The following is a 12,544-nucleotide window of genomic DNA, read 5'->3' on the forward strand; positions in this document are numbered from 1 at the left end:
TCTCCCTTGGCGCTGGGGACGCCCGCGGGCCCGGAGCCGATGGGAGCTGTAGTTCCTGGGACGCCGGCCCGCTCTTGGCACACCCTTCTCCCCCAACCCCAAGAGCGCTCGCCAGTTTCTGACCTCACTTTATTTGTATCCTTACAGCAGACCTGGGGGACAGATAGCTGGCGCAAAGATGGTTACACCCATTTAACAGATGGGCACCCTGAGGCCTGGGAAGGACGAAGGAGAATTGAAGGGCTGAGGGTGAGGCTCGGAGGTAGACACTGGAGAGGTTGATGCCTCCAACACAAGCTTTTTAAGCCTAGCGGGAGCAAGGACTAGAGTGAGAAGGGCAAGAAGAGGTCCGAGACATGCTGGAGGACTCGAGGAGGATATGAGCTGACTTTGTCCGGTGGTAGCTCTGATTTCCATCTGTGTCCAGCTGAGCTGGACTAGACAACATGGGGTCGTGGTGTGTCCAAAATGAGAGGTCAAAAGGTGGGACATTTTAGTGGTTTTAGACAATTCTTTCATTAAAAGATTTGTTTGGGGGTTACCTTTCCCCTCACACCGGTACCTCCTGGCGGGCAGGGTCAGGTTCCCCATATTGAGGGAGAGGCCGCCGCTGTGAATGTTTGCTGAGTTGAAATGCCACCCACCCCTGCCTCAAAGCATTTCCTGCCAGGTCATCCATTTGGTCCCCTCGGAAAGCCTCCCCTGTGGCTTCAAAGCGCCCACAATCCATAAAATGGGGAAACAGAGTCAAGCTGGGGGAAGGGGAACCAGGATCCAAACCCAGACCTGGGAATTCCGTCACTGCCTCAGTTTCTCCTGGGAAGCCAGGTGGAGAGGAAGGAGTTTGGGTGGTTTGATCCAATCCACCTGGCTCTCACGTGAGGGATTCTGTGTCAGAGGTGGAGCCTACAGGAGGTAGGAAGGGGCTGTGCCCTCCAAGGCCACAGGGGGGCGCCAGAGACCAAAGGAGGGGCAGGTGGTCTGGACAGGACCAAGTCCCCATCTCCTAGGAAACTGGGGGTACGGGAGAGGTCCTGGGCAGGGAAAATGGGCCCCCTTCTCTGATGCCCTTCTTACCCAGTCGTCAGGAGTTAGTAGTAGTCAAGGGCTAGACTGGCAAGGTCATTGGGTCCTGGTTCACACCCTGTGTGACCCCTAGCAAGTCCCTTAACCTCTCTGAATGCCAAGTTCTCAGAAAAGCCCATCCCGTGGACCCATCAGAATCCACCCCACATAGTGTAGAGGGAGGGAAACTGAGTCCCGGCCAACAAAAAGCAGGTCTGCCAACGGCCGTGGCGGACAGAGCCGGCCGGGACTGGCACTTGCTTCCATTTGGTCTCGTATTCGTTTTGTCACTCTTTCCAAGTGCCAGTTTCCTTGTCTATAAAGGGAGATTGGGCTCCCTGCTTACTCCTTTGCAGATCCAGAGTCAGGACGTCCTGAAGGCCACACTGGTGCCTGGGTCTCTGTGCCAGCCTCAGCAAGTGGCCATCCTCCAGCCCTGCTGGGCAGAGATACCCCCTGGACTGGGTCCATTTTGTGCCAGTAAATCTCTTCTCCAGTTTGGTGTGAGCCAGACCACCTGGACCACCAGAGGCCAGGCCTTGCCCCCACGGAGCCCTGCACGGTCCAGGCCCATGGCCAAGCTCTGTGGGTGCTCAGCGGATGGGCGATGACTCCCCAAGTCTGAGCAGGTAGATGGGGGGGAGGTGCTCCACCCCAGAGCCTGGGCCCCAGCCAATCTGGGCAGTTAGCCACTCTCTTCCTCTCCCTCTTCCCACTGCCTCCCCATGTGAATGCCTCCTCTGTGGTCACAGCTTCTTGAGGCCCACCCAGCCTCTTACCTCCCCCCAGGGGCAGATTATCCAACAGGCAAAGTAAGCACAGTGCTTACCTTGCTTACCAGATCATCTGTAGTGAATAATTTCACACTTTTTCACCGTATCAAAAATTCTCCTTCTAGGTATGGCTGGCATCTGTCTCTCTCCCAACCCCACAGCACCTTCCTATAGAATCAAAGCCTCTTTTCAAATTTACAGTCCCTGACAGGGACGGATAACCCGGTCAGCAAGGTAAGCATGGGCTTACCTCATTTACTAATCTGTAGTGAACAATTTCACGTTTTTCACCACATCTCATGTGAAATTGTTTCCTGTAGATTAGTAAGTAAGCCTGTCCTTACCTTGCTGACTGAGCCATCCACCCCTGCCACACCCCACCCCAGCCTCTTGCCTCCCACATCCAGCCCCTTTGGGGTTGAGATGATGGTACTTGCAGGCTAGCTCTCAGCCAGCCCTGGCGGAAGCCGGTCATGATGTTGACACCTTACGTTCCTATGGTGCTCTTGGCATTTCTGTTACCTTCACAAGTGCCTGTCAGAGAGAGCTATTATTACCCTCCCTTAACAGATGAATCAGTTCAGGCTGGGAAGGTTGGATGGTGCAGGTCTCAGATGCCAGCCTCAGCTCCTTCCTTTGGTCCAGACCCTGCTTGAGTCCCAGGCTCTGGGCCCAGCTCAGTGCCTGGTGGCTGAAGGGCAAGGCATGGCCCCCAGATGCTGAGTACAGGGGCCGGGAAAGTGCTGGGCCTCTGAATTTGGTATTGGCTCTGAGAAGTCCTTGGGTGGTGAGAACAGGAAACTCATTTCAACAACCCAGGACCCAGGCTTAGCAGATAGGAAGAGAGGAAGATTCAGATAAGAAGGGAAACCCCAAGAAAAGGGGAAGGTGCTGGGGTGGGGAGGGGCCCCAGAGTCAAACACAGGCAAGTGACAGTGAACCTGGTCCCCTAGAGCACACCCGCCTGGGTCTGGAAGGAGCCTGACATAAGGCAGGCTCTGGGGCTCTGTAGCATCACAGCCATGTCTTAGGCATCCTGGGCCTGGGCTCCGAGGCCCCCCTTCCCCAGGGTCCAGAGAATCAGCAGCCCTGTGGCTGAAGGCAAGAATCTCCCAGCACCGGCCCTGGGAGGCAGCTTTGAGCAGACGGTCCTGCAGGGCTGACAAGAATGGCAGACCACCCCCGTCCCAGCCACGTGCCCAGCCCTGGGAGCCAGGGAGTGGGGCTCCTGCCCCAGCTCTTGCCTTGGGCAAACTGCGTCTGTCTTGGGGCCGCCGTTGTCTTTGGGTACAGTGGAGAGCAGGTGCGAAGGACAAATGAGGCTCACTGTCCACCAGTGGTGGCTCCAGCATTTGTCCAGGAAGACCATGGGGTGGCAGTGTGGCTGGACAGTGGGAGAGCTCGTTTAGAGCTGCTTTAGCTGCTCCGGACCAGAGTCGGCCCCAGCCCTTGCAGCCCCCCGTGTGTCAGGGTAGAACTGTGCGCCACAGAATTTTCAATGGCTGATTTTTCACAAGTAGATCACCAGGCCTTTCTTCTGAGGCTCCTCTGGGCGCAAGCTTGTACCACCCAGGTTCTCCTGCTGCTCCAGCCGGCACATGGTTTTTATTTAAATGTGTGTCTACCGGAGCCCTGGTGGCGCAGTGGTCAAGAGCTTGGCTGCTAATCAAAAGGTCGGCAGTTCTAACCAAAGCTTCTTGGAAACCTTATAAGGCAGTTCTACTCCATCCTATAGTGTCCAGCAACGAGTTTGGTTTTGGTGTGTCTACTGCGGTGGCTTATTGTCTGATATAGTGCTGGAAGATGAGCCTCCCAGGTTGGAAGACACTCAAAAGATGACTGGGGAAGAGCTGCCTCCTCAAAGTAGAGTCGACCTTAATGACGTGGATGGAGTAAAGCTTTTGGGACCTTCATTTGCTGATGTGGCACGACTCAAAATGAGAAGAAACAGCTGCAAACATCCATTAATAATTGGAGCCTGGAATGTGTGAAGTATGAATCTAGGAAAATTGGAAATCATTAAAAATGAAATGGAACGCATAAACATTGATATTCTAGGCATTAGTGAGCTGAAATGGATTTGTATTGGCCACTTTGAACCGGATAATCATATAGTCTACTATACTGGGAATGACAACTCGAAGAGGAATGGTGTGGCATTCACCCTCAGAAAGAACTTTTCAAGATCTATGCTGAAGTACAATGCTGTCGGTGATAGGATAATATCCATACGCTTACAAGGAAGACCAGTTAATACGACTATTATTCAAATTTACACACCAACCACTAGGGCCAAAGATGAAGAAATAGAAGATATTTATCAGCTGCTGCATTCTGAAATTGATCGAACATGCAATCAAGATGCATTAATAATTACTGGTGATTGGAATGCGAAAGTTGGAAACAAAGAAGAAGGATCAGTAGTTGGAAAATATGGCCTTTGTGATAGAAACAATGCCAGAGATCGAATGACAGAATTTTGCAAGACCAACGACTTTTTCATTGCAAATACCTTCTTTCACCAAAATAAATGGCAACTACACATGGACCTCGCCAGATGGAACACACAGAAATCAAATTGACTACATCTGTGGAAAGAGACGATGGAAAAGCTCAATATCATCAGTCAGAACAAGGCCAGGGGCCGACTGTGGAACAGACCATCAATTGCTCATATGCAAGTTCAAGCTGAAACTGAAGAAAATCAGAGCAAGTCCACGAGAGCCAAAACATGACCTTGAGTATATCCCACCTGAATTTAGAGACCATCTGAAGAATAGATTTGACACATTGAACACTAGTGACCAAAGACCAGACGAGTTGTGGAATGACATCAAGGACATCATCCATGAAGAAAGCAAGAGGTCACTGAAAAGACAGGAAAGGAAGAAAAGACCAAGACGGATGTCAGAGGAGACTCTGAAACTTGCTCTTGAGCATCGAGCAGCTAAAGCAAAAGGAAGAATTGGTGAAGTAAAAGAACTGAACGGAAGATTTCAGAGGGCCTCTCAAGAAGACAAAGTAAAGTATTATAATGTCATGTGCAAAGAGCTGGAGATGGAAAACCAAAAGGGAAGAACACGCTTGACGTTTCTCAAGCTGAAAGAACTGAAGAAAAAATTCAAGCCTCGAGTTGCAATAGTGAAGGATTCCATGAGGAAAATATTAAATGATGCAGGAAGCATCAAAAGAAGGTGGAAGGAATACACAGAGTCATTACAGCAAAAGTAATTAGTCGATATTCAACCATTTCAAGAGGTGGCATATGATCAGGAACCGATGGTACTGAAGGAAGAAGTCCAAGCTGCTCTGAAGGCATTGTCAAAAAGCAAGGCTCCAGGAATTGATGGAATATCAGTTGAGATGTTTCAACAAACAGATGCAGCGCTGAAGGTTCACTTGTCTATGCCAAGAAATACGGAAGATAGCTTCCTAGCCAACTGACTGGAAGAGATCCATATTTATGCCTATTCCCAAGAAAGGTGATCCAACCGAATGTGGAAATTATCGAACAATATCATTAATATCACACGCAAGCAAAATTCTGCTGAAGATCATTCAAAAACGGCTGCAGCAGTATATCGACAGGGAACTGCCAGAAATTCAGGCCAGTTTCAGAAGAGGACGTGGAACCAGGGGTATCATTGCTGGTGTCAGATGGATCCTGGCTAAAAGCAGAAAATACCAGAAGGATGTTTGCCTGTGTTTTATTGATTATGCAAAGGCATTCGACTGTGTGGATCATAACAAACTGTGGATAACACTGCGAAGAATGGGAATTCCAGAACACGTAATTGTGCTCATGAGGAACCTTTACATGACCAAGAGGCAGTTGTTCGGACAGAACAAGGGGATACTAATTGGTTTAAAGTCAGGAAAGGTGTGCATCAGGGTTGTATTCTTTCACCATACCTATTCAATCTGTATGCTGAACAAATAATACAAGAAGCTGGACTATATGAAGAAGAACGGGGCATCAGGATTGGAGGAAGACTCATTAACAACCTGCGTTATGCAGATGACACCACCTTGCTTGCTGAAGGTGAAGAGGACTTGAAGCACTTACTAATGAAGATCAAAGACCACAGCCTTCAGTATGGATTACACCTCAACATAAAGAAAACAAAAATCCTCACAACTGGACCAATGAGCAACATCATGATAAATGGAGAAAAGATTGAAGTTGTCAAGAATTTCATTTTACTTGGATCCACAATCAACAGCCATGGAAGCAGCAGTCAAGAAATCAAAAGACTCATTGCATTGGGCAAATCTGCTGCAAAGGACCTCTTCAAAGTGTTGAAGAGCAAAGATGTCACCCTGAAGACTAAGGTGCGCCTGACGCAAGCCGTGGTATTTTCAATCACATCATATGCATGTGAAAGCTGTACAATAAATAAGGAAGACCGAAAAAGAGCTGGCGCCTTTGAATTGTGGCACTGGCGAAGAATATTGAATATACCATGGACCGCCAAAAGAACGAACAAATCTGTCTTGGAAGAAGTGCGGCCAGAATGCTCCTTAGAGGCAAGGATGGAGAGACTGCGTCTTACATACTTTGGGCATGTTTTCAGGAAGGATCAGTCCCTGGAGAAGGACATCAAGCTTGGCAGGGTACAGGGTCAGCGGAAGAGAGGAAGACCCTCAACGAGGTGGATTGACACAGTGGCTGCAACAATGAGCTCAAGCATAACGATTGTAAGGATGGTGCAGGACTAGGCAGTGTTTCCTTCTGTTGTGCATAGGGTCGCTATGAGTCAGAAGCGACTCAATGGCACCTAACAACAACAACAACACTGGGGTGGCTTTGGGGAGGGGTAGCGGGATGGTAGGGATTGAGCATTTCCACTCCCCCAGCTAGTTCTTGGCAGCCCCACAGGCCCAGTCCCCTATCCGCCCCAGCACATGGGGGTGTGTCCTTTGAAAAGTGCCAAGCTCCTAATGGGTAGACATATGGTGGTTTCGTCATCCTGATTTTTCTTCCAAAAACCTTCCCTGTGCTGTTCCAACAAGCTGTTGGGGCTCCTACGGGCCCAGTATCCCTGGGCCGGCCCCGCTGGCCTGGCCGCTGCAGCCCATCTGGTTTTATAATTATCAGTCTCTCTGAGCGCAAAGGAAGCCAGGCCCAGAGCCCCCTCTGACCACCACCCTTCTGGCCCATGGGCGCCACTGAGTCTGCAAGCTTTTCCAGGGAGGGGTGGGTCCTGCCTGTTTTGTTCTGGGAGTTGGGTGGGGCACTGTGCTCTCTGAACCCCACCCTTACTCCCACCCTGACCAACCATTCAGGGGTGCTCTGCGAGGGAGGCCTTTCACCTTGGGCATCCCTTGGGCTCTGCTTCTGTGAGGCACTGTTTACATTTGGGGAACGAGGAAACAGTTTCAGAGAGAGGAGGGGGCTGCCTGCATCTTAGTAAGGGGCAGAGCTGAGATCTGAACTCATGCCTGGCTGTCCCAAGGCCTGCCCCCTGTGCTGCCCAAGCTGGTGCCCTTTGAATGCCCTCGAGCAGCCCATTCAAGATATAAATAAGGGCCTTGGATTGGCTTGGTGATTAACTTTTTTGTTTTTTAAGTAGCAGAAGAAATGTTTATTCTGAATGAGAGCTTACATAGAACCTCAATATATAAAACAGTAATAGCTGCTCTAAGGGTCAAGTCTACATGGCATAAACAGGATACAAATCATAACTAACAATACACAAACACCAGAAGATTAGCTAGATAACTGTAATCTTCTAAAAATTAAACACTTACGCTCATCAAAAGACTTCACCAAAAGGGTAAAAAAAACAACCTACAGACAGGGAAAAGATTTTTGGCTATGACAAATTTGACAAAGATCTAATCTCTAAAATCTACAGGAAAATCCAATACTTCTACAACACAAAGACAAATAATCCAATTAAAAAATGGGCAAAGGATATGAACAGACAGACACTTCACCAAAGAAGACATTCAGGCAGCTGACAGACACATGAGGAAATGCTCGTGATCACTAGCCATTAGAGAAATGCAAATCAAAACCACAGTGAGATGCCATCTTACCCCAGCATTACTTGCATAAATCAAAAAAACAGAAAATATCAAATGTCAGAGAGGCTGTGGGGAGATTGGAACTCTTATATACTGCTGGTGGGAATGCAAAATGGTACAACCATTTTGGAAAACGATATGGCGCCTTCTTAAAAAGCTAGAAATAGAAATACCATACGATCCAGGAATCCTACTCCTAGGAATATATCTTAGAGAAATAAGAGCCATCACACGAATAGACATATGCACACCCATGTTCATTGCAGCATTGTTCACGAGAGTAAAAAGATGGAAACAACCTATGCGCTTATCAACAGATGAATGAATAAACAAATTATGGTACATACAATGGACTACTACACTACGATAACGAACAACAATGAATCTGCAAAACATCTCACAACATGGATGAATCTGGAGGGCATTATGCTGAGTGAAGTAAGTCAATCACAAAAGGACAAATATTGTATGAGACCACTATTTTAAAAACTCATGAAAAGGTTTACGCACAAAAAGGAACAATCTTTGATGGTTACAAGGGAAGGGAGGGTGGAGACGGAAAAACACTAACTAGTCAGTAGATAAGTGGTAACATTGGTGAAAGGTAAGACAGTGCACAATACTGGGGAAGACAGCACAACTTGACCAAGGCAAGGTCACGGAAGCTCTACAGGCATATCCAAACTCCCTGAGGGACAGAAATACTGGGCTGAGGGCTGGGGACCATGGTTTCAGGGAACATCTAGCTCAACTGGCATAACAGCTTATAAAGAAAATGTTGCACATCCTACTTTCGTGCGTGGCGTCTGGGGTCTTAAAAGCTTGCGAATGGTCATCTAAAATGCTCCACCGGTCTCTCCCTGTCTGGAGCAAGACAGAATGAAGAAAACCAAAGACACAAGGGAAAGATTAGTCTAAAGGACTAATGGACCACAACTGCCACAGCCTTCACCAGACTGAGTCCAGCACAACCAGATGGTGCCTGGCTACCACCACCGACTGCTCTGACGGGGATCACAATAGAGGGTCCTGGACAGAGCAGGAAAAAAATATAGAACAAAATTCTAACTCAAAAAAGACCAGATTTACTGGTCAGACAGGGACTGGAGAAACCCCGAGAGTATAGCCCATGGATGGTCTTTTAATTCAGTACTGAAGTCACTCCTGAGGCTCACCCTTCAGCCAAAGATTAGACAGGCCCATAAAACAAAACAAGACTAAATGGGCACACCCTCCAGGGGCAAGGATGAGAAGGCAGGAGGGGACAGGAAAATTGATAACAGGAAACCCAAGCTAGAGAAGGGGAGAAGGCTGACATGTCACTGGGATGGTAACCAATGTCACAAAACATATATGTATCAATTGTTTAATGAGAAATTAATTTGCTCCATAAACTTGCATCTAAAATACAATTAAATAAATAAATAAAATAGCTGCTCTATGACACACAGAAATCAATTCAAAATGGATCAAAGACCTAAGTGTGCAAACTAAAACCATAAAATTCTTAGAAGAAAATGTCGGGTGAAGTTAGTGTTTAGCAATAGATTATCAAAGACAATTTTAATAAAAGCCTGAGCAACAAAAGACAAAACAGATAGATGGGCTCTCAAAAATTAAATACCTTTGTACATCAAAGGACTTAATCAACAAAGTGGAAAGACAACCTACAGACTGGGAGAAAATTTTTAGGAACCATATATCAGATAAGGACCTAATATCCAAAATATATATAAAGCTTCTACAACTTAACAACAAAAAAGACAAACACGCAGTGAAAAAATGGGCAAAGAACTTGAACAGACAGTTCACCGGGAAGTGTATTTTGAACGGCCAACAAGCACATGAAAAGATACTCAACGTCATTAGCTGTTGTCGTTGCTGTCATTAGTCGCCACAGAGTAGGTTACGATGATGGCAACCCTCTGTACAACAGAATGAAACGCTGCCTGGTCCTTGTGTGCTACGTTTGAGTCCATTGTTGCAGCCACTGTGTCAGCCCATCTCATTGACGGTCTTCCTCTCTTTCGTTGACCCTCTACTTAACCAAGGATGACGTCCCTCTCTAGGGACTGGTCCCTTCTGATAACACGCCCCAAGTACTTCAGACAGTCTCACCATCTCGCTTCTAAGGAGCATTCTGGCTGTACTTCCAAGACAGATTTATTCATTCATCTGGCAGTCCATGGTGTGTTCAGTATTGTTTACCAACCATAGTTCAAACGCAGTAAGTGTTGGTGAGGTTGTGGAGACACTGGAACCCTCATCCATTGCTGGTGGAAATGTAAAATGGTGGGGCCCCTGTCAAAAACAGTTTGGCGGTTCCTCAAAAAATTGAACATAGAACTTCCAGATGATCCAGCTATGCCAATGATAATAGGTCTGCACCCAGAAGAAGTGAGGGGAGGACACAAACAGAAACCTGTACACCAGTGTTCATGGCAGCACTTTTCACAATAGCCCAAATGTGGAAACAACTGAAATGTCCATCAACAGATGAATGGGTAAGCAAAATCTGGTACATACACACAATGGAATATCCTGCAGCCGTAAAGAGAAATGAAGTTCTGATGCATGCTACAACATGGATGAACCTTGAAAACCTCATGCTGACCAAAATAAGTCAGTCACAAAAAGACAAAATCCGTACCATCTCCCTGATATGAAATAAGCTAATATATAGGAACCAAGACAATCGGTGGTTACCAGGGATGGAGGAGAGTGCTTGTTGGGGGGCGCTGCATGTATGTGGATGGTGCTGGAGTGTTTTGGAAGAGGATAGTGATAATGGTGGCACAATGTGAAAAATGTAATCAATGTCGTTGAGTTTTAAATGTAAAGTTGTGTTGGTGGATATTTTGGTGTGTATGTTTTCATCAGAATAAAAAAGAAAGAGAGAAAAACAGCAGCTGCTCTTTGGAGGAAATCAAATTGCTGAGTCAGGGTGCTGCATGGGGAGGAGACCCTTGGCACATGGCCCAAAAGGCCTCTTCATCCAGGGGCTCTTGGAGGGGGGTGGGAACCCCTCTCTTCGGTCCCCAGACCGGCCTTTGAAGAAGCAGTTTCCACCCAGGACCCTGGTCACTTAGGGAGCTGGGGAGAAGACGGGGGCTGGCCCTCCCTAAACCCCCATCAAGGCCTGGAGAAGACCTCCAACTTGTAAAATCCAAACCAGGGCCGTGAACTTGGGCAGCAGGGCAGGGTGGACTTTTTTTTTTTTTTTTAATTTTTATTGTGCTTTAAGTGAAAGTTTACAAATCAAGTCAGTCTCTCATACAAAAATTTATATACACCTTGCCATATACTCCTAATTGCTCTCCCCGCTAACAAGACAGCCTGCTCCTTCCCTCCACTCTCTTTTCGTGACCATTCTGCCAGCTTCTAATCCCCTCTGCCCTCTCATCGATCCCCTCTAGATAGGAGATGCCAACATAGTCTCATGTGTCTAGTTGATCCAAGAAGCTCATTCTTCACCAGCATCTTTTTCTAGCCCATTGTCCAGTCCAACCGCTATCTGAAGAGTTGGCTTTGGGAATGGTTCCTATCCTGGGCTAACAGAAGGTCTGGGGGCCATGACCACCAGGGTCCTTCTAGTCTCAGTCAGACTATTAAGTCTGGTCTTTGTACGAGAATTTGGGGTCTGCATCCCACTGATCTCCTGCTCCCTCAGGGGTTCTCTGTTGTGTTCCCTGTCAGGGCAGTCATTGGTTGTAGCCAGGCACCATCTAGTTCTTCTGGTCTCAGGCTGGTGTAGTCTCTGGTTTATGTGGCCCTTTCTGTCTCTTGGGCTCGTAATTACCTTGTGTCCTTGTGTTCTTCATTCTCCTTTGGTCCAGGTGGGTTGAGACCAATTGATGCATCTTAGATGGCCGCTTGCTAGCATTTAAGACCCCAGACGCTGCTCTCCAAAGTGGGATGCAGAATGTTTTCTTAATAGATTTTATTATGCCAATTGACCTAGATGTCCAGGGTGGACGTTTTAAGCCTCAGACCAGCAGTCTCTTCCTGGGGCAGTCTTATGGGATTCCTGCCCCTTCCACTCTTATCTGGGGGGCTGAGAGGAGAGGATGTGGGTCAGAGCCCTGAGGGAGGAGCTCACCCAGTGAAGCAAGGCAGGCAGGACCACATCCTGTGAGCTGGGAGCGTTCTTGCTTTGTGTTTTCTTTGATGTTCTAACAAGTAAACAAGCAGGTTCCGCCTCTCTTGGGACCCCTGGGATCTGAGGGGCTGTTCCAGGCTGGGAGTGACAGCATTTAATCTTTAGTGTGGGTTTCTCAAACCTGAGTCTATAGCTGCAGTCCTGGGGGGTTGGGTGTCTGTAAACTTTGCTTTCCTTTTAAAGCATACTTAGGATTAGAAACACGGTCTTGGATTCTTCAGCTGTGAAATGGAGAGAACTGACCTCGCCAAGTCCTAAAAGCCAAGGTAAATCTGTCGTTGTTACTGGTAGTGGCCATTGAGTTGGCTTTGACTCACGGTGACCCCACGTACAACAGAACAAAGTTTTGCTGGTCCCTCACCATCTTCACCATGGTTGGTCTGCTCAAATCCATTGTTGCAGCCGCTGTGTATTTTGAGCGCCTTCCAACCTAGGGGTCTCATCCTCCAGCACTGTATCAGACAGTATTCTGATTCACAGAGTTTTTATTGTCTAATATTTGGAAATAAATCACTAG

Source organism: Elephas maximus, chromosome 7 (assembly GCF_024166365.1).
Source record: "Elephas maximus indicus isolate mEleMax1 chromosome 7, mEleMax1 primary haplotype, whole genome shotgun sequence".
NCBI classification, from domain to species: domain Eukaryota; kingdom Metazoa; phylum Chordata; class Mammalia; order Proboscidea; family Elephantidae; genus Elephas; species Elephas maximus.